The following is a 21761-nucleotide window of genomic DNA, read 5'->3' as shown; positions in this document are numbered from 1 at the left end:
AATGATAAACATTGAGCTATTTGAAGAAAAGAATGGGTTTTGTTCTGTGTTGTTTTTTTTTTTTTTTAGTTCAAAGTAATATTAGTCTAATGAAGAAGACAAGGAATGGGGGGCATTATGGAGATATGTGAAGCTGACTTTCTTGAAATTTGATTTTTTTATAGCAATAATTTTAAAGAATGGATTTTATTTAAAAGAAATTATAGGAAAAAAGAAACTGATGATATCAAGTAGTAGTGGATTTTTTTGATATTTAGAAAAAGAAACAGAACCCATTAAAAAGTGGAAATTATAAAGCAAATATAGTAGGTTTGCCAAATTCCCTCTGCCCGTCCCCGACATTTGCTACCAAATCTCAGGAAGTTTTCATATTCTCTAACCCAGCCCTTAGGGGCCCTTGTCTTCTCTCTTCCACAAAACCATGTCTCTATCAGCATGTGTCTTCATCATCAAACACTGTCAAGAACTGAGAAGAGTCTGAAATTTTGCTCTACTTGGAAGCTAACAAGTTAGTTTCCCACAGTTTCATGGATACATGTTGAGTAACCCTATCCAAAATGCTTGGAAGTATTTCAGATTTTTTCAGATTTTGAAATATTTGTGTTATATATATTTACCAGTAGAGCATCTGAAAATCCAAAATCCAAAATGCTCCAATGAGTGTACCCTCTGAGTGTCATGTTGGCACTTAAAAAGTTTCAGATTTTGGAACATTTCAGATTTCAGGTTTTTGGATTTGGGATGCTCAACCTGTACTAACAAAAGTTAGGAGACTCCTGGGTCAGAGATTAAAGACTTTATTACTTATGACATAGCAAGCGTCAATTATCTTCATATTTGCATTGTTTCTCCTTGCCGCCCAAGACCTATGTGGAGCAGTTCAGGTCGATGCTGTGAATGCAGTGGTTTGTGGTACAGCTCAGGAACCTCAAGCGTAGGAAACCCGAGTCTTTGTAGTATGTTGGAAGTCAGCCTGCCCAATTCTTGCCCCAGAGGAAATCATTTTTATTATATTGGAAAGTTGAAGAAAATTATACTCTGCTTTGGAGGGAGGCATCATCTCTATCTTACAACAAAAGCCACAGTACCTCTGCTTACAAGACAAACAGAAATGAGAAAGCTATGTAAAATTTTCTCCCAACAATAAATTCATTATCTTGATTGTGGCAATGGTTTCAGGGGTGTATACATATGTCAAAACTTACCAAATTGTTCAGTTTATGCACAGTTTATTACAGGTCACTTATACCTCAATACAACTGGAGAAACAAAATCTTCCTACTCAAATACGTCATTAGGACCTTGCAGTCTCAGCATCACATGTGTACTTTTCAGAAAAGCAAAATTTCAGACCTCATCCGAGATCTACTGAATGAGAATCTATATTGTAATAAGATCTCCCAATATTTAGTCTTTAACTTTTTGTTTTGAAATAATTTTCTTTTTCTTTTCTTTTCATGTCAGACGGGTAATGTGCCAATGTCATAACAAGGTTTGAGGGAGGCACATCTCACACATGTGCATGAAAAGCCAGTCGTGCTTATGAACTACAAAAGGATCGTGAAATAATTTTAGATGTACAGAAAAGTTGTAAAAATAGTACATGTAGTTCCCCTTTGACCCAGCTTCCCCTAATTAACATCTTATATAATCATAGTAATATTACTCAAACTAGGAAATTCACAACGATATAGTAGTATTAACTAATCTACAGACCTTATTTGAGTTTTGTTAGTTTTCTGAATAATGTCCTTTCTCTGGCTCAGAATTCAATCCAGGATCCTACACTGTATTTAATTTTCATGTCTCCTTAGTCTCCTCCAATCTGAGACAGTTCCTTCATGGCCTTGACATTTTTGAAGAGTACTGACAGTTATTTTATAGAATGTCCCTCAATTTGGGTTGGCCTGATATTTTCTTGTGATTGGGTTGAGTTCCTGCATTTTTGTAAGAATACTGCAGAAGAGATATTGCGGCCTTCTCAGTGCATCCTATCATGAAGATACATCCATATGTCTTACCACTGATGACGTTAACCTTGATCGCTTGATTAAGGTGGTGTCTGCCAGGTTTTTCCACTGTAAAGTTACTATTTTTCCCTTAGTGGTTAATAAGAATCTTCTAAGGAGATACTCTAAGACCATATAAATATCCTGTTTGCCACCACACTTTCACTCACTAGTTTTAGTGTCCTTGGATAGTTCTTGCTTGCAACAATCATTTGTATGGTGTTTGCCTAGTAATGGTGATCTTGTTTCCATTATGCCTTTATATTTATTCATTGAAATTCTACCATATGGAAGAGCCGTCTCTTAATCTCCATTAATTTGTTATTCAATTATTTATATCAGCATTGGTCACCTCTTGTGCCACTTTACATCCTCTTTGCCACCTTTTTATTCCAATTATTGCAATAATCAGCTGCCCAGTTGTAACCTGACAGCACCTTGCTTCATTTTCCCTTTCCATAGCTCCTGTTTTGTGAGCTGGGATTTCTTTATGTCTCAGCTTAGAATAATTGTCTGAACTCACTGTCATTTTCACCCATGGCCAAACCTGGAAGTACTAGAGAGTTGACACTATGGGGCACCTTTTAAACAATTGGAGTGGGAGCCAGTGTATGTTTCTCTTCCATCCTGCAAGTGGACAGTTGTGAAGTGTGCTCTTCACAGCTCTGTGGAGGGTCCCTTTCAGGTTCAAGCCTCAGTAGCCCCCAGCAGTGACAGTCTCAGTAACACATCCTTGGATTGGCTTTTCTTCCTTCATGTTTCATGCTTGCTGTCTCCCACTCCTATTCTTTGGAATCATCTCCTAAAATAAACCACCTGCACATAACAATTTGCATCAGGGTGTTTGTGGGGAAGGAGAACAAGCTAAGATCTGTGCACTACCAGTTAAATACTTTGACTCTCACCCCTGTGCATAATTTATGACCCTATGGAAGCTTTCACATGTACAAAAGAGACAGGAATATTCATAGTATCAGCAGAAAAGTAAAAAACCTAAATGCCTTTCAATAAGAGAGTGGATTATGTAAATGTGATTTTACATCAGTGAAAATGAAATGAACACTGATTGAGATAGATTGCTCCTTCTTAAAAAATGTTTAGCCAAAAAATAATTTGTAGATGAATAATATAATAAATTTGATCCCAAATATATGAAGTTCAAAAATATAGAAAACTAATTATTTTGAGATATATACATGTGGGTTAAAATTACAAAGAAAAACATGGAAATTAAATAAAATTCAAGGGTTTTTTTTTTTTGGTTATAGTTTTTTGAATAGAGAGTGTCTCACTCTGTCACCCAGGCTGGAGTACTGTGATGCAATCTCAGCTCACTGCAACCTCGAACTCCTGGGCTCAAGGGATCCTCCTGCCTAAGCCTCCCGAGTAGCTGGGACTACAGGTGTGCACCACCATACCATGTTTTCTTAAGTACGTACACAAGGGCTTACCATGATTCCTTATGCCTCATATTTACTTTATATTTTTTAGGATGAATAAAATATTTTATCCTAAAAAGACTTTCGGCCTGTAATCCTAGCACTTTGGAAGGCTGAGGTGGGAGGATTGCTTGAGGCTAGGAGTTCCAAGACCAGCCTGAGCAATACAGTGAGACCCTGTCTCTAGTGAAAAAATTAAAAATTAGCTGGGTGTGGTGGCATGTGCCTGCAGTCCCAGCTACCTGGGATGCCGAGGCAGGAGGATCGCTTGAGCCCAGGAGTTTGAGGTTGCGGTGAGCTGTGATGATGCTGCTGCACTCTAGCACAGGCAATGGAATGAGACCCTGTCTCAAAAAAAAGAAAAGAAGACTTTAGTTTTGATATTAGGTTACTTTTATAAGGATAAATGTGAAATCTTTCTACTGTCCTAACACAGTCATTCTAGAAATGAACTGGGGAGCTTGTGTCCCTCTCTGAGGAAATTTTAAGGTTTGATTCTCCTCTACCCTGTTAAGATTATTAAACCTTACATAATAGGACTATCTCTAGAAGATAAGACCCAGATTTAACACTTTTAAGTGTTCTCATCTCAGTCACTGGATGGATTGGTATGAAAAGTGGATGCTTTTTAAAAAAACAAAATCATATCTGGAACTGTGCTGACAACTACAAATCTTTTTGTGTGCTAAAAGGTGTCACTAAGGACCTTGTTATTCAAAGTGTAATCTTTGGCCTGTGAGGAAGCACCAGCATCACTTGGAAGCTTGTTGGAAATGCAGAATCTAGGCCCCACCTTAGAGTCTGAATTTTAAGATCCCCCAGGTGATTACTGTGCACATTACAGTTTGAGAGGCAGTGGTCTAGGAGTCCTACACCTTCACCTGCAGAAAGCAGTATCCAGCACCAGGAAAGGGCAGCACATGGGAATTCCTCAGGTCTACCTGTCTTTTTCACAGCCCTCTCTTTTTTGGCTATGCTTTGGCCTGCATATTTACAAGTAGGGGAGACTTTATTTATTTATACCTCTCTCCTCTCATCCAGTCAATAAAAATGTATTGATGGCTGGGCACAGTGGCTCACACCTGTAATCCCAGCACTTTGGGAGGCCGAGGCGGGAGGATCGCTTGAGCCCAAGAGTTCAAGACCTAACAAACCAACCAACCAACCAACAAACAAACATGTTGAGCCTCTTGTAAGCATTGAGGATGCCTTAGTGAATAGAATACGTGGCTCTGATTCTTGAGGAGTTTACAGTCAAATGGGATACAGATACCAAATGAGTAATTACAAGTTTAATGAATGTTAGAAAGACATACAGAATTTTATGGGAAAAGAGCTGAACATGGGGAGTCAAGTGAAGCTTTTCTGGAGAAATGGTGTTTAAGCTTAGATGAGAAGGGATGTGCAGTTGAGTTGTGTGTGAACTGGGGGATTGTTCCAAGCATACCAGAATACCAATTAATGGAGCTCTTTGGACATTTATGTTTGTATTTCCAATGCACAGTTCTTGGCATGCAGTAAGTGCTTAATAAGTGTTTGCAGAATCAGTAAGTATTCTGTCACATTTCAGACATCTATTGTCTGGCACTGGAGATAGTGGAAACTTTATTTTACTTTTCAAAGGAAATAAGATCCCTTAATGGGGAAACAAGAAGGAAAGCTGACTGTTCTGCAAACTGCTAAATTGAAACTGTGAGTGGGAATGAAAAATTGATTTACATGAATTTTCTTCCCTGTAGCAATTCCACAATTTATTCTGTTCTGGAGAATTTTCAGTTTTTGGCTTCAAAACCAAGCTGTTCCTCCTTATTCTGAATTTCTTGGCCTGCTGTGAAACTAACATTTACTGTCTTTTACAACATACCCTTATTAGGTCATGGAAATTCACGGCTAGATCAAACTAGTTTATGGAAAATTTGAAACTTTCACTGCCCATTTTACCTTGTGGTATTGGAGAGTGTAATGAATCGTCGACTTTTAAGTCATTTTTTCAAAAGTAATATTACAGAATGATAACTGCCATCATTATTGAACACTTACTACATGAATTAAGTAGCAAAATCCTCATATTAACTCTGCAAGAGAGTAAATTGAGCCATAGGGAAATTGCCAGATACCAGTATTTTCATATGGTTTAACCTAATATTATCTTCAAACTCTCACCTTAGAAACTTATAAAGACGTTAGGGAATCCCCGATGGCCATAGGTTTACTCCAAAATTTGGTACTGAGTTTTCTTTATAGATAAAGAGATCCTGAGAGAGTTATAGCTTCTCAGTAACACCCACTTCTTTTCTCCCCACTAGCCCAGGCACTTTGTGTATGTACTTCTATTGTGGTTATTCACATTGTAGTGATGTGGTTTATAATACAATCCATCTTCTCTGCTACACTGAGTACCTTGAGGGTGGAAGTTTTTTCTGTCTTGCTCATTTTTGTATTTGTAGTGCCTAGAATGGTATTTCTTAAATTGAATATAACCTTAAGAAAATTTCTTGTGGAAATGAAATAAATTCTCATTGATTTGTTACTGGAAAATATAAAGTAATGACACCATTGGGGTTTTTGCAGTTTAGAGTCAGTCAGTGGAGTACTGCATTTGGCATTCTTGGACTCTGAGGACTAGCTGTGTACAATTATACAGAAATTGTCTCTCCACCCCTCCCCAGATAAAGCTCCAAAGCTGCTCTCTTACCTCCTTCACTTTTAGGTATTTACTTAAATATCACCTTCTCAGTGTCACCTTCCCTAATCACCCTCTTTAAAACTGGAGCCATTCCTCCAACACCTCTGCTTGATTTTTTTTCCCATAGCATGTAACATGGTTTTTATTTTGATTATTTCTTTTGCATATTGTCTTTCCCAACCCACTAGAATGTAAGCTCCATGAAGGCAGGAGTTTCTAGCTCTTTTTTTGTCCACTGGTGTATCCCCAGCGTCAAGAATAGTGTTTGGCATATAGGAAATCTGTAACATTTGATTGAATTAAGTGAAATGAGACAGATCTAATCGTTTTAGGCTTATGCTTTCATGCCTGTCTCCATTAAAGAGGAAGCTCCCATCTCACTCATCTCTGAAACTCCACAGCGCTGCTCATACAGGATTTTTCACATTGGCAGGAATGAATGGACAAATCTGTTAATATTGAACTAAGTGGACGGTATCTGGGGGTGTGTGCAGCGATTTTCTCTTCAGTTTCCACGTGACATGGTGACCTGGCCTGGTTCAGATCTTAAGCTCGCTTGAGCATTGAAGAACCTACACATCCCCTGTGGTCTCTAACCCATTTTGTCTGAATAATTTCAAGATGTCCCACACTTGGCCCCACGCATAGCCTCACTCACGATCACTTGTCCCCATTCCCCCTTTCTGCTCCTTCCTCGGGACGACCCGTCAAAAGCCCAGGAACCGAGATGTAACCGCCCCAGTTCCCCTCATTCCAAGACAGATGGAGTTTTTTTCTTCCTTCGAGGGCAGATGGAAAAGAGATTCCCACACTTGTCGGGTGGGGCGGTGGGAATGTGGGGGGCGGGTGGTGGGAAGGCAGTATTTCTAAAATTTTAGGCCTCAGTCCTGCAGCCCACCCGGAGGCGGCGGGGAGCAGGGTGGTCCAGTAACTGCAGGGGACTCATTGGCAAGCCCTGTGGGGAGGGGGGCACAAGAGGCGGGGACGGAGTGCGTGAGGCCCCGCCCCTTCTTCTCGCAGGCGCCTTTCCCCCATTGGGAAGTATGGGGGCGGGGTTTGTTTACTCCTTGCACGCACCGCCGGACCGGCCAATATATGGAGAGCTACGCCTTACGACACACAGCCGTAGGGCCAATCGGCGCGCACTGTGCTGCTCCGCCGCCAAAGCTAGCGCGGGGGAAGCGGGGCTGTATCTGGGCCCGGTGAGGGCGGACGAAGGCTGCAGCGATCTCGCCTGCGCCGGCGCCCGGCACTCTGGGCGCGCCCTGACCCTTCCTCATTGGGCTGGCTCGAGGACGCGCGCACGGTCGGCGTCCCGGGGCTTCGAACTCCCGGGCCTCTACCGGGCAGGCCGCGGCTCCCTGGGTGTGAGTCCGTCAGGACCGGGCCTCCGCCGAGTGCGGGCGCCCCAGAAGCGGCGGCGCCCGAAGACGTGCTCCAGGCTCGGCCCGACAGCCTTGCGTGGCCGCCTGGTCCTCTGCAGCCGAACCGCGGTAAGGTCCGGGGCGAGGGCGCGGGCCCGCGTGCCGAGGGCCTTTGGCGCGTTCCTGGGCAGGTTTCCCTCCCTGCGCATAGGTGCCCCCTTGTCACCCCGAGTCCCATCTGTTTAGTCCTGGCTTCCCAGGCCTGGTGGAGTAACCCTTGAGTGTCTGGGCGAGAGTCGGAAGTTGGAGAGAGTCACTCCCTACACACACACAGCAAATTGGGGGAGTAACGTCCCTGAGTCACGCCTCGTGGAAGAGAGGAGGGCTGCTTTCTACTGTCTGGTTCTCTTCAGAGAAGGATGGCTTCTAAATCTGATTTTCTGACTTTTCTCCATCCTTTCATGAACCACCCGCCTCCGTCTGTCTCTACCAGGTGTGTTTTTTGTTTGTATTTTGTATTTTTTTTTTAGTCCGAAGGCTTTTTTGCTTGGAAGAACCTCCACACAAGGGAACTTTTCTTTAAAGTAGAGAATCACTCTTGGGCCCAGACACCTTTGAGAAATTCTGGAAAGCCATGGTCCTTCTGCACAGAGAAATATAAAGGTTTTCGTAGGATCTCGCTGAGAGACAGCAGGACGAAATGGAAGAGCGCTCGGCCTGTGGTACCAGCCTGTCCTAGCTTCCATTGTGTGATCTCAGTTTCTCCATCTGTAAAATAGTAGTACCTATCTATTTGGTGTATTGTGGGGAGTACATGGACTAGTTTAAGGGAATGCACTTGTAACAAAACTCTCTAGGTATTAAGTGCCCTGCATGAGTTGGGCATTTTTTGTTATTGACTACCATGGATGCTGGTTTAGAAGAGTACCCTGTGTTGTTGTTTCCCTTTTTTTGTTGAAGCAGTTATCACGCTTATTCTTTTTCCATAGTCACTGCCGAAGCTCCCTTTAGCCCTTACATTCTTTTCTCTTCATTCTATCTCAGAGGGCACAGACTCCCTGTCCCACTTATATGCTCCTTTTAGTAAGTCAATAGTTCATTCTCCCCCTTCCCCTCTCTCCCCCAAATCTTAGTTTTGTGACTTTTCACTTGATTTCCACAGCCTAATTTTTTCTGGGCCCCTGTTTTCTTTTCTCTTAATAGATCAGAATCATCTTCACGTAATAAATATAGTTGAAGTTATTAATCTATTCTCTATATGGCGTAATGATTCTGCTTCTATTGAGAATTAAATATAAAATAGTTAATTGATCTTTAATTGAATCTTGCTTTTCCATTTTGTGGGTTAGCTTGTAATTTAGCTAAAGCTTTGTCACTATCATATAACTTTAATTAATCTTTAATGTCAGTGTCCATTCTCAAATAACACTGGGAGAAAAATCAAATGCCTAGACCCCAGATTCTATCACACTTGTTTACCAGCTTTGGATATGTTTGTTATTTATTAGAACATACTGTCCCTGGAACTAGTCTAGTCTAATGGCAAACGTAGTGTCTGTAGCGTTGTTCTGGCAGTGCAGTTGCAGTTTCAGCAGTGTGACACTTAGGTTTGTTAATAAAGGCCCAAGACTTATTAAACTCTTACTTCCTAGTTATCTTCATTTCTAGATGTTTAGTTAAGAAAGAAAACTGGCTGGGCCTGCTGGCTCATGCCTGTAATCCTAACACTTCAGGAGCCGAGGCAGAGGGATCACTTGAGGCCTAGGAGTCCAAGACCAGGAGTTTGAGATTGCAGTGAGTTATGATGATGCCACTGCACTCTAGCCCAGCCAACAGAGGGAGAACCTGTCTCGAAAGAAAGAAAGAAAACTAAATTTTTCTAATGTGTATTACTTCATATTCCCATTTTATGATCATGTAATTCCCCCACCCCTGTTGTTGTCAGTGTGTAGTATAAGTGGCACATTCAAGTTTTTCCCTTGCAGCCAGAATTCTTAACTGTCTGAGCTATGTGCTCTCAATACAACTTGAAATGGGATGTACATCCTGGTAATCGTCTTTTAAAGTCTAATTGCAATATGTATCATAATGGATCTCAGAAGAAACTAAAAAGCATAAGTTGAGTTCTTTTAGATAATAGGATTTTAAGTTGTAATGGATTTTAAAGATTAATAAATATACTCTTCAAGTTGAATCCTTTCCATTTTAATCTGGGATACATGACTCTCTAAGGATGGGGCATGAATAAATTTAAAAGTAGGTTTGTGAACTCTTGGAAATTTTATGCAAAATAATATGCACTTGTATATTTTTCTGTATATTTGTATATCTTCTCTGTGGCAAAGATATTTAGATAATTCTAATTTTTTTTTTTTTTTGAGATGGTGTCTTGCTGTGTTGCCCAGACTGGTCTTAAACTCCTGAGCTCAAATAGTCTTCCTGCCTCAACCTCCTGTGTAGTTAGGATTAGAGGCACATGCCACATCTGGTTTGGACACCTCTCATTTTTATGAGACTCTTTCTTTTACTGAACTGGAAGTTGTATATTCACTGTATATATTCTATCTCTTCTGTATTATGGATTTTCAGGTATTTGAAGATACTTTATTCCACTGATTCTTTCCTTCTGTAGACAAAATATTCTCAGTCTTTAACACCTTCTAGTGACTTTTCTATCATTGTTTTCATTTGAACCGCCTCACAGTAATGATGGCTTACTTGTGGATTTGTTTTAGTTCATCCACATTCTTTTTAAAAACATGGTACCCCAAATTAGGTATTAACTAGTATAAAATACCGTAAGTTAATGTCTGGCTTTAAAACATGTGCTATAAGAGTAGATTCATTTCTTTGGCAACCACATCACACTGTTGATTCGTTCATGTACTGCTTGAGAAGATTAACTCTGAGGCTAGCCTTCCTGGGCTTAAATCTTAGCTCTGCAGTTTATTAGCAGGGAAACCTTGAGTGAATTATGTAAACACTCTGGGCCTGAATTTCTTGATCTGTAAAATGGGGTTAATAATAGCACCTATCTTACATGGTTGTTGAAAGAATTAAATTAATTTATATATGTAAAGCATTTAGTATGGTTTCTAGCATCTAAGTGTGATATATATGTTACCTATTGGCTTTGGAGTTTAAATTTTTGAATTATTTTGTCTGTGTTCTCCCAATTCTTAAAGTCATGCTTTCCCAATTCTTTTTTTATTATTTATTTATTTATTTATTTTTGTTTCTATTTTCTGTTACCCAGCTAATTTCTTTCTATTTTTAGTAGAGACGGGGGGTCTCACTCTTGCTCAGGCTGGTCTCGAACTCCTGAGCTCAGAACGATCCGCCCGCCTCGGCCTCCCAGAGTGCTAGGATTACAGGCTTGAGCCACCGTGCCCGGCCCCAATTCTTTAATAGAATATTTTTTGGTGGACTTTACATTTAATCTGTATTAAATTTTATTTTGTCAGTTTGCTTCTAGTCTGTTGACATTTTTTAAAATCCTGATTTGGTCATCCAATACATGTCAAATTTGTACATTTGATAAACTATAAGTTTGATAATGTTGGCATTGCCTTCATGCAAATCTTTTATTAAAATGTTGACTAGGGTGGGCACTGTGGCTCACGCCTGTAATCTGAGTGCTTTAGGAGGCTGAGGTGGGAGGATTGCTTGAGCCCTGAAGTTTGAGACCAGCCTGGGCAATATAGTGAGACCCTATCTCTACAAAAAATTAAAAAAAATTAGCCAGGTGTGGTGGCATGCACACGTAGTCCCAGCTACTCAGGAGGCTGAGGCAGGGGATTGCTTGAGCTTGGGAATTCGAGGCTTCAGTGTGCTATGATTGCCCAACTGCATGGCAGCCTGGATGACAGAGTGAGACCTGTCTCTAAAAAAATAATGATGAGTAAGTAAATAAATAAAATGTCGACTAGGCAGGGCTAAGAGCAGAGCTCTTGCCCTACTAAAGACCTCTCTTAAGAGTGATAAAAAATTTATTAATTCTTTGGTTGAAGTTGGTCAGCCAGTTAGAAATTCAGCTAATTTGTCATTATCTGCCTCAAATATTTCCAGGTTCACACAAGGAGTATATGAGGAACTTGGACAGTTAGTTGCCTTGCTAAAACTCAGATATTATATGCCTGACTTTTTTAACCCTAATGACTGTCAGGAGAAGAGCTTCAATCTGTGATTACTTGTTCTAATGAAACTTTACTACTTTCCAGTAGCATATGTTGATTACTACTTTTTCTTTTCTTTTTTTCAGGAAAGGATTTTTTAAAAATTCAAGTAAAAATATGGAACACTTCATGAATTTACATGTCATCCTTGTGCAGGGGCCATGCTAATCTCTGTTTCGTTTCAATTTCAATATATATGCTGCTGAAGCCAGAACTGATTACTACTTTTTCTAAGTGTTCACAAACTTCTCTTAGTAATGATTGTAGAATCATGTCTAGAATTACTTTTAACTTCAATGATCAATAGTTGGCAGGATCCCATTTCTCTTTTTTTGAATACCAGCACTGTACTTTCCTGTCTTCGGTTTTCTGACAGCCACTCTTGCTTGCCATCGTTTCTGAATGATTGCCAGTAGTTGTGTGGAATTTTATTTGGAGCAATATAACTTGTTCAAGGTTTGCTCAGAGCAGTTAGGAACTTTCTCTAATCTTCCTATTCATATTGAGCTTTGGTTTCCATCAGTTCATTGACTAAATTTATTAAATGCCCATTTTGCACAAGATACCAATATTTGTTTTACCTTATCCAGTCTGAAGGTAATTATTGTTAATAGAAATGCCTGAAGCAAAAAATTTATCCGGGGCAGGGGGCAAGGGCAACATACGTAACCTAAACATCTGTACCCCCATAATATGCTGAAATAAAAAAAAAATTTATCCATATCCATTTCTCTCCATTCCTACTGTTGTTACCTTAGTCTGAGCCAGCTTTCCTTCTTCTCTGGACTGTAGTAATAGGTTCCTATTGACCTTCCTTCCTCTAGTCTTTTTCTGTCTCTGGTCCTTACACATGGCAGCCAGAGTCATCTTTGTTTTAAAAATACATGTGTCTTTTTAAAGTCTTCTTTTCCCTAGTGCAATAATCTGTGGTGATCTAATTAGAATTTTATTCTGAGTATAGTACTTTCCAACTCCCTTATTCTGTTTTCTGTTTACTGCCCTTTTAAATTCAAGTCTGTTTTTTTTTTTTCCTTTCTTTTTTTTTGGGGTTGTTTTGACCCGGCCCGGCGGCCTTTTTTTTGGTTGTTACTTCCCACCAGCTGGTCTTTGTGTGAGTCACTCAGCAGACACATATGGAGTGCTTACTGTGTTATAGGCTCTGTGTGAGGCACTGAGTTGACAAAGGGACATGACATTGTCTCAGCCCTCAGAGAATTCTAAGTGTATGGAAAGATGTAATATGAGAAAGTAGTTTGGAGAAGCCAAAAATCTTTGTAGCTTCTTTTTGGTTGGGACTTTCCAGTATACTTTTTGTTTTTTTTAGGGTATTGTGAGTTCATTCAAATATAAGTAAGTGATTTGAAAATTAGCCATTTTTTAATTTAATTTTTTAAATTGACAAATGATAATTATACATATTCATGGGGTACATTGTATGTTTCGATACGTATAATGTATAGTGATCAAGTAGTAGGCTATGCATCATCTCAAACATTTATCATTTCTTTGTGTTGGGAATGTTCAATGTCCTCCTTCTAGCTATTTCAAACTATATATTATTTTTAACTACAGTCATCCTACAGTGGTATAGAACCCTTTAACACTGCCATCCCCAACCCCTGGTCCATGCCCCTGACCACCATCTGTGGAAAAATTGTCTTCCATGAAACTACTTAGGAAAGGGTGGGCACACAGCAGGAGGTGAGTGAAGCTTTATTTGTACTTACAGCTGCTCCCCATCACTGCCTGAGCTCTACCTCCCTGTCTACTGCACCCAACCCCCATAGGAAAATTGTCTTCTGTGAAACCAGTCCCTGGTGCCAAAAAGGTTGGGGACCGCTGCAATCTCTCCCTGTCTCTAGTATCCTCTGTTCTACTTTTAACTTCTATGAGATCAGTTTTTCTTAGCTTCCACACATGAGTGAGAACATGCGGTGTTTAACTTTCTATTCTTGGCTTATTGCACTTTATGTAATGTCCTCTAGTTCCATCCATGTTGCTGGAAATGACAGGGTTTCATTTTTTGTGGCTGAATAGTATTCCATTGTGTGTGTGTATGTGCGTGTGTGTGTGTGTGTGTGTGTGTGTGTGTGTGTATACATTTTCCTTATCCATTAATTTGTTGGACACCAAGGTTGATTCCATATCTTGGCTATTGTGAATAGTGCTGCAGTAAATATAGGGGTGCAGATATCTCTTTGATATAATGATTTCCTTTCCTTTGGATACATTCCCAGTAGTGGGATTGCTGGATCATGTGTTATTTCTATTTGTAGGTATTTGAGAAAATTAGCCATTGTTTTTGATTGATTATCCTTTCACTAATGTCACTGTTTATTGTAATGTTAAAAACAGAGCATTTCTTTGTAATATTTTATGTGCTATTTTAAGTTCAGTTGTATTTCAGTTAATTGGTTAAATCAGGGTGATGAGCTGTGTGACTCTATTATACTGATTGGTTTATTATGAATAGAAACAAGTACATACTTAGATAAGATTGTACTGTTAAACTAACTTGTTTATAACATACTTTATTATAAGGCCTATATGTCCTTTGGTACATATTGTATGTCCTTTTGACTTGTTAAAAAATTAAATATATGTAGGCTAAAGGAAATATGGATATTATGAAGTGACATAAAATCTTAAAGTTGTGATGAAAGAAGAGAAAAAAAGCTAAGAGGGTTCCCAGAAGTAGGAAGAATAAAAATATAATAGTTCTGGGCACGCATACCTCTCGTCCCAGCGACTCAGAGGCTGAGGTGGGAGGATTGTTTGAGGCCAGGAGTTCAAGGCTGTAGTGCACTGTGATCACACCTGCAAATAGCCACTGCACTCTAGCCTGAGCAACATAGTGAGGCCCCATCTCTAAAACAAAACAAAACAACAGCCACCAAAAAAAATAATAATAATAGCAACAAATAGTGAGAGAGTCTGTTGTTATTCACAGAGCAAGAGTACCATGTCTAGAAAAACCATCGTACTTCATAATCAAAGATGTGTGGCTAATGATGCTGTTATGAACAGGGGTATGGATATGTCTGGTAAATTGAATTGAATATGCAACCAGAAAATTAGTGTGTTTGAAATTAGAGTATTAGTACATGTCTCTGTCATCCAAGTAGAAAATATAGCACCAAAGGATTATTTTCTTTTCACTTTTAACTGTAGGTATATATTGACAAACTGCTAAACAAAGCCTTGATAGGCTATATCTGTATCTAGGTATGCCTGTCTGTCTAATCTATTGATCTGTTAGTATTAGAAGCTTCTTACTTATTTAACGTCTCTTCCTGTTTGTGTAAAATTCACTCCGGTAATTCACCCTGTAAAGAAACAATTAGACTCAGATTGGCCTTGAGTGAAAAACGCAGAACTATTACATTAATTTGACTTACTAATTTATGTAAAACATTTTCTGATTTTTAAAATCATCTTAACTACCTCAAGGGTTGAGTAATCCTCAGCCCACCATCTAATTATTTATTAGGATTCCTACAACAGTATGTAAAGAAATTTTTCATGTTGTGACTAATGGCAACTTTGATGAATTTTGCATAATTAATCTAAATCTGTCTTAAGTAACCAGTATGCTTTTGGTAAAATTTGTATGTCCAAAATAGGAAACTCAAAGTTATATTTTCTAATACTCACCGTGTATGAATTTTTTTGTCTGATAGCTGTCCATTAAAGCACTCCCTATTTTATCTACTCTTATTCTTTTTTTTGAGATAGAGTCTCACTGTGTTGCCCTGCTGTGTCACCCCAGGTAGAGTGCAGTGACATCATCATAGCTCACTGCAACCTCAAACTCCTGGGTTTAAGTGACCCTCCTGCCCCAGCCTTCGAAGTAGCTGGGAATATAGGTGTGCACCACCACACCTGGCTAATTTTTTCTATTTTTGGTAGAGACGGCCTCATTCTTGTTCAGGCTTGGTCTCGAACTCCTGACCTCAAGCACTCCTCCCACTTTGGCTTCCCAGAGTGCTAGGATTATAGGTATGATCCACCACACCCAGCCTAACCTTATTCTTATGGGTTGTTTATATTGCACAAAATCCCATATTGCCTCAAGAAGAAGATAGGAAATCAGGTGCTAAGGATGAGAAAAGACGTGCTTTCTAGACTCTTCTGGGACTAGGTTCTCAGGTTTGGCTCTCTGGCTTCTTTCTTTAATATTTGGCTGCTTTTAAGGCTGAGTGTGGTGGCTCACACCTGTAATTCTAGCACTCTGGGAGGCCGAGGCGGGAGGATTGCTTGAGCTCGGGAGTTCGGGACTAGCCTGAGCAAGAACAAGACCGTGTGTCTACAGAAAAATAGAAAAAAAAATTAGCCAGGCACTGCGGCGTGCACCTGTAGTCCCAGCTACTTAGGAGGCTGAGTCAGGAGGATCGCCTGAGCCCAGGAGTTTGAGGTTGCAATGAGTTATGATGATGCCACTGCACTGTAGCCAGGGTGACAGAGCAAGACCCTGTCTGGAAAAAAAAAAAGCCCCAAATTTTTGGTTGCCTTCAATTTTTAAATTTTAAAAGTTTTCCTTATATTTTTAGTCTCACTCTCCAGAGGTAAAACCATGTTAAGAAAAACACTTTTATTTGAAATATGATAGATTAAAAATTTATATATATAATAATTGCACAGCTTAATGAATTTTCAGTAAATATGTCTGTGTAACCAGCATCCTGGATCTAGAAACAGGCTATGACGAGGACCCTTTCCAGCCATGAACCCTTTCTTCCTCAAGGGAACTGCACTGACTTCTAACAGCATAGATTGGTAAAATCACCTTTAACCAACATTTACTTTTAGTTCTTTTGATGGTTATAACTCTAAATTGTCCATTTATTTCTATATTTCTTTTTTAAAACAACATTTTATTTTGAACTAACTTTAGACTTGACAGGAAAGTTGCAGAAGTAGTACCTAGAGTTCACTTGTATCCTTCATTCCATTTCCCCTAATGAAAACATATTACATAATCATAGTATAATTATCAAGAGTAATATAATATTAATATCAGTTTTTAATGTTATTCCCCAAACTATAGACTTTGTTTGAATTTCACCATTTTTTCCTCTGACATTTTTCTGTTCCAGGATCCTATCCAGGAAATGCACTGCATTCAGTTGTTATTTCTCCTTAGTCTTCTCTTTTTTTTAACAGCCTTCAGTTTTCCTTTGTCTTTCATGACCTTGACATTTTTGAAGAGTACTGATCAGTTGTTTTGCAGAATATCCCTCTGTTTGAGTTTGTCCAGTGTTTTCCCATGATTGGAGTAAGGTTATGCATTTTCAATAAAAATACCACAAAAATGATACTGTGTCTTTCTTTCACAGGGCATTACATCAAAGAGTTCATCATGTTGAAGTATTTTATCATTGGTGATGTTTACCTTGATCATTTGGCTAAGTTGGTGTCTGCTTTCAGTTTTTACATTTAGATTCCTAATCCTTTTGGAGTTTATTCTTGTGTGTAGTATGAAATATGGATCTAATTTTATCATTTTTCAAATGACTACTCAGCACCATTTATTTGTTAGAAAGCTCATCTTTCCAATTGATGCAGAAAAAAAATTTAACAAAATTCAACACCTTTTTATGATAAATAGCACTCAACAAACTAGGAATAGAAGGAAGCTACCGCAACATAATAAAGGCCATATATGAAAAATCCACAGCTAACGTCATACTCAATGGAGGAAGCCTGAAAGTTTTTCATCTAATATCAGGAAGAAGACAAGGATGTCCACTTTCACCACTTTTGTTTAACATAGTACTGGAGTCCTAACAAGAGCAATTGGGTAAGAAAAAGAAATAGAAGGCATCCAAACTGGAAAGAAATAAGTAAAATTATCTCTGTTCATAGATGACATGGTCTCATATAGAGAAAACCCTAAAGATTCCATTAAAAAACCCTGAATCTGATAAACGAATTCAGCAAAGTTGCAGAATACAAAATTAACACACAGACATCAATTTCACTTCTATACACTTAACAGTGAACAATCTGACAAGGAAGTTAAGAAAAAATTCCACTTATGATAACATTAAAAAGAATAAGTAGGCTGGGTGTGGTGGTGCATGCTTGTAATCCTAGCACTTTGGGAGGCCGGAGTGGGAGGATCACTTGAGGCCAGGAATTTGAGACCAGCCTGAGCAAAATAGTGAGACCCCATCTCTACAAAAAATAGAAAAATTAGCTGCGTGTGGTGGTGTGTGCCTATAGTCCTAGTTATTTGAGAGGCTGAGGCAGGAGGATCGCTTGAGCCCAGGAGTTTGAGGTTACTGTGAGCTGTGTATGATGATGCCACGGTACTCTAGCCCAGTAACAGAGCAAGACCCTGTATCAAAAAAAAAAAAAAAGACACAATACTTAGGAATAAACTTAATGAAGGAGACGAAAGGCTTGTATACTGAAAACTATAAAATGTTGCTGGAAGAAATTAAAGAAGACAACAATAAATGGAAAGACATCCTGTTTTCATGGATTGGAAGACTTAATATTATTAAGATGTCAGTACTACCCAAAGCCCTGTACAGATTCAGTGCCACCCCTATCAAAATCCCAGTGACTTTTTTGCAGAAATAGAACAAAGTTGGAGGTCTCACACTTCCTAATTTCAAAACTTGTTATAGTCACTATGAGCAGGCTGAGCATTGTGGGGCAGGCAGGGGCTTCAGGGCAGTGAGAATGCAGACTGCAAAAGTGCAGACCACTCAGGCACTGCTCATTTTGCTGGCTCTGATCTGCTGTTGTACCAGGGGTCTACCCAGGCCTGTGACTGCCTCCTTCCTGAATAGGCCAGAGAATTCATCTGAACAGCCTTCCTACAGCAGCTCCCCACTCCAGGTGGCCAGATGGGAGTTCCATACCAGTGTTGTCTCCCGGGACATTGATGCAGTGGACAAATGTATTGGTGCTGGGACAGCCACGGTTGGTGTGGCTGGTTCAGGAGCTGGCATTGGAACAATGTTTGGCTGCTTGATCACTGGGTATGCCAGGAACCTGTCACACAAGCAGCAGTTCTTCTGTGCCATTCTGGGCTTTGCCCTGTCTGAGGCCATGGGCTCTTCTGTTTCATGGTATCCTTTCTCATCCTCTGTGCCATGCATGCAAGGCTCTTGTGGGGGTCACCTATGCATCCTTGCTGCTGCGACTCCATGCCATTCCTTATGCTGGAGTATGCTATGCTTTACATGAAATGTTTCTCTAAAAAACAAACAACCCCCCCGGCCCACAAAACTTACTCCAAAGCTGCAGCAATGAAAATGCTGTAGTGTTGGCATAAAGTTAGACATAGAATAGAGAGCACAGAAAGAAACCCTCACATATATGGCAAATGATTTTTGACAAGGGTACCAAAACTATTAAACGGGGAAAGGACAGGTGTTTTCAACAAATGGTGTTGGGAAAACTGGATATCCATATGCAAAAGTATAGGGTTGGACCTTTACCTTATACCATATATAAAAATTAACTCAAAATGAATCGAAGACCTAAGTGTAAAACGTAAAACTATAAAACTCTTAGAAGAGAACATAAGGGAAAACCTTCACAACGTTGGATTTGGCAGTGATTTCTCAGATATGACAACAGGGCATGAAAGAAAAAAATAGATAAATTGGACTGCATCAAAATTAAAAACATTTGCACATTAAAGGACACCATCAGCAGTGAAAAGGCAACCTATGGAATGTGAGAAAATATTTTCAAATCATATATTTAATAAGGGGTTAATATCATAGACTATATAAAGAATGCCTACGATTCAACAATAAAAAATCACCAATCTGATTAAAAAATAGGCAAAGATCTAGCCTGGGCAACACAGTGAGACTCTGTCTCAAAAAAAAAAAAAAAAAAAAAAAAGGGCAAAGAATTTGAGTAGACATTTCTCCAAAGGAAATAAGCAAATGTCAACAAGCACATGAAAAGATGCTCAACATTACTAATCATTAGGGACATGCAAATTAAAATCACGATGAGATATACCACCTTACACCCGTTAGGATGGCTATTATCAAAACCATAGAAAATAATAAGTGCTGGCAAGGATGTGTTGAAATTGGAACACCTGTGCCCTGCTGGTGGGAATGTAAAATGGTATAGCCACTCTGGAAAACAGTATGGTGGTTCCTCAAAAAATTAAAAACAGAATTACCATGTGACCCAGCCAGTTCCATTTCTGGGTAACTACTCAAAAGAATTTAAAGCAGGTCTCTTAGCTTTGTGCAGTGGCAGTCTTGTAGCCAGTGAGGTTTATCCAAGGTGCGATTATTGCTAATTGAAAACTTTTCCCAATACCCCGCATGACAACTCGAAATATAGTCTGCATTGGCAATTTTTTTTTTTTTTTTTTAGGCAGAGTCTCACTCTGTTGCCCGGGCTAGAGTGCCCTGGCGTCATCCTAGCTCACAGCAACCTCAAACTCCTGGGCTCAAGCAATCCTTCTGCCTCAGCCTCCCGAGTAGTTGGGACTACAGGCATGTGCCACCATGCCCAGCTAATTTTTTCTATATATTTTTAGTTGTCTGGCTAATTTCTTTGTATTTTTAGTAGAGACAGGGGTCTCGCTCTTGCTCAGGCTGGTCTCAAACTGCTGACCTCAAGCAATCCTCCCACCTCAGCCTCTCAGAGTGGTAGGATTACAGGTGTGAGCCACCGCGCCTGGCCTGGCATTGGCAATTTTTGAGGGTCTCCACAGGGACTGAATTAAAAAAAAAAAAGCAGATCTCTTACTGCTATTTGTATGCCTATGTTCTCAATAGTTAAAATGTGGAAGCAACCTAAATGTGCATTGACAGATGAATAGATAAACAAGATGCGATTATCTACATGCAATGGAATATTATTCAGCCTTAAAAAGGAAGGAAATTTTGACATATGCTACAGAATGGATTAACCTTGAAGGCATTATGCTGAGTAAAGTAAGCCAGTCACAAAAAGGTAAATACTGTATGATTCCACATATATGAGGTACGGAGAGTAGTCTAATTCATGAAGACAGAAAGTAGAATGGTGGTTGCCAGGACCTGCAGGGAGGAGGGAATGGGAAGTTTGTGTTTAGTGTGTACGGAGTTTCAGTTTTGCAAGATGAAAAGAGTTGTGGACATTCGTTGCACAATAGTGTGAATGTACTTAACACTCTTGAATTGTACACTTAAAAATGTACACTTTGGGGGGGCCGCCGCGGCCGCCATGCTGCCTGCCGCCTCGTGCGCCAGGCCAGCGCTTATGCTGAGGCCGCCGCCACCCTGGCCAGATGTCCTTCACCTTCGCCTCCCCCACGCAGGTGTTCTTCAAAGGTGCCAACGTCTGGCAGGTGGATGTGCCCACGCTGACCGGAGCCTTCTCCATCCTGGCGGCCCACGTGCCTACTCTGCAGGTCCTGCGGCCCGGGCGGGTCATGGTGCACGCGGAGGATGGCACCACCACCAAGTACTTTGTGAGCAGTGGCTCCCTCACGGTGAATGCTGAGTCCTCGTTGCAGTTACTGGCCGAAGAGGCAGTGACGCCGGACATGCTGGACCTAGGGGCAGCCAAGGCGAACTTGGAGAAGGCGCAGGCGGAGCTGTTGACGAGGCCGCGAGGGCGGAGAAGCAGATCCGCACTGAGGCCAACGAGGCCCTGGCGAAGGCCCTGGAGTAGGCGGTGGAGCCTGCTGCTGGGACCTCTGTGCCCCGGAGCCACCTGCAGCGGCGACCTGCCCTCAGCCCGTGCCCCGATTAAAGACGAGGAAGCCTGAAAAAAAAATGTACGCTTAAAAATGGTTAAGATGGTAAATTTTATGTATATTTTACCGCAATTTAAAAAAATTCATGTGGAAAAAGAGTCCAATTTTTGCCCAGTGATGAGAGATGCTACCTTTGTCATATACTAAATTTCCTTATGTATTTGGGTGAAATTCTAGACTTTTTTTCTAGTCCACTGGTTTGTCAATTCAGACACGTATGCCGCAATGTTTTAATTACAGAGGCTTTATGTAATAGTATGTTTTAATGTCTGGTAGTTCTGGTCTCTCTTTGTAGGCTTTTCTTTTTCAGTACTTTCCTAGTTAGTCTTGCATGTTGGGTTTTTTTTTTTTTTTT

General features: G+C 40.1%; 1 pseudogene; it reads left to right on the top strand.

The window, feature by feature from the left end:
• Positions 1-20935: 20935 nt before the first annotated feature.
• LOC105812882 lies at positions 20936-21321 on the top strand (annotated as a pseudogene).
• The last annotated feature ends 440 nt before the right edge of the window (positions 21322-21761 follow it).

This window comes from Propithecus coquereli, unplaced genomic scaffold (genome assembly GCF_000956105.1).
Source record: "Propithecus coquereli isolate 6110/MARCELLA unplaced genomic scaffold, Pcoq_1.0 Scaffold268, whole genome shotgun sequence".
In the NCBI taxonomy this organism is placed as follows: Eukaryota; Metazoa; Chordata; class Mammalia; order Primates; family Indriidae; genus Propithecus; species Propithecus coquereli.
The sequence above is the reverse complement of the archived record's forward strand: the minus strand, read 5'-3'. Positions and strand labels throughout refer to the sequence as shown.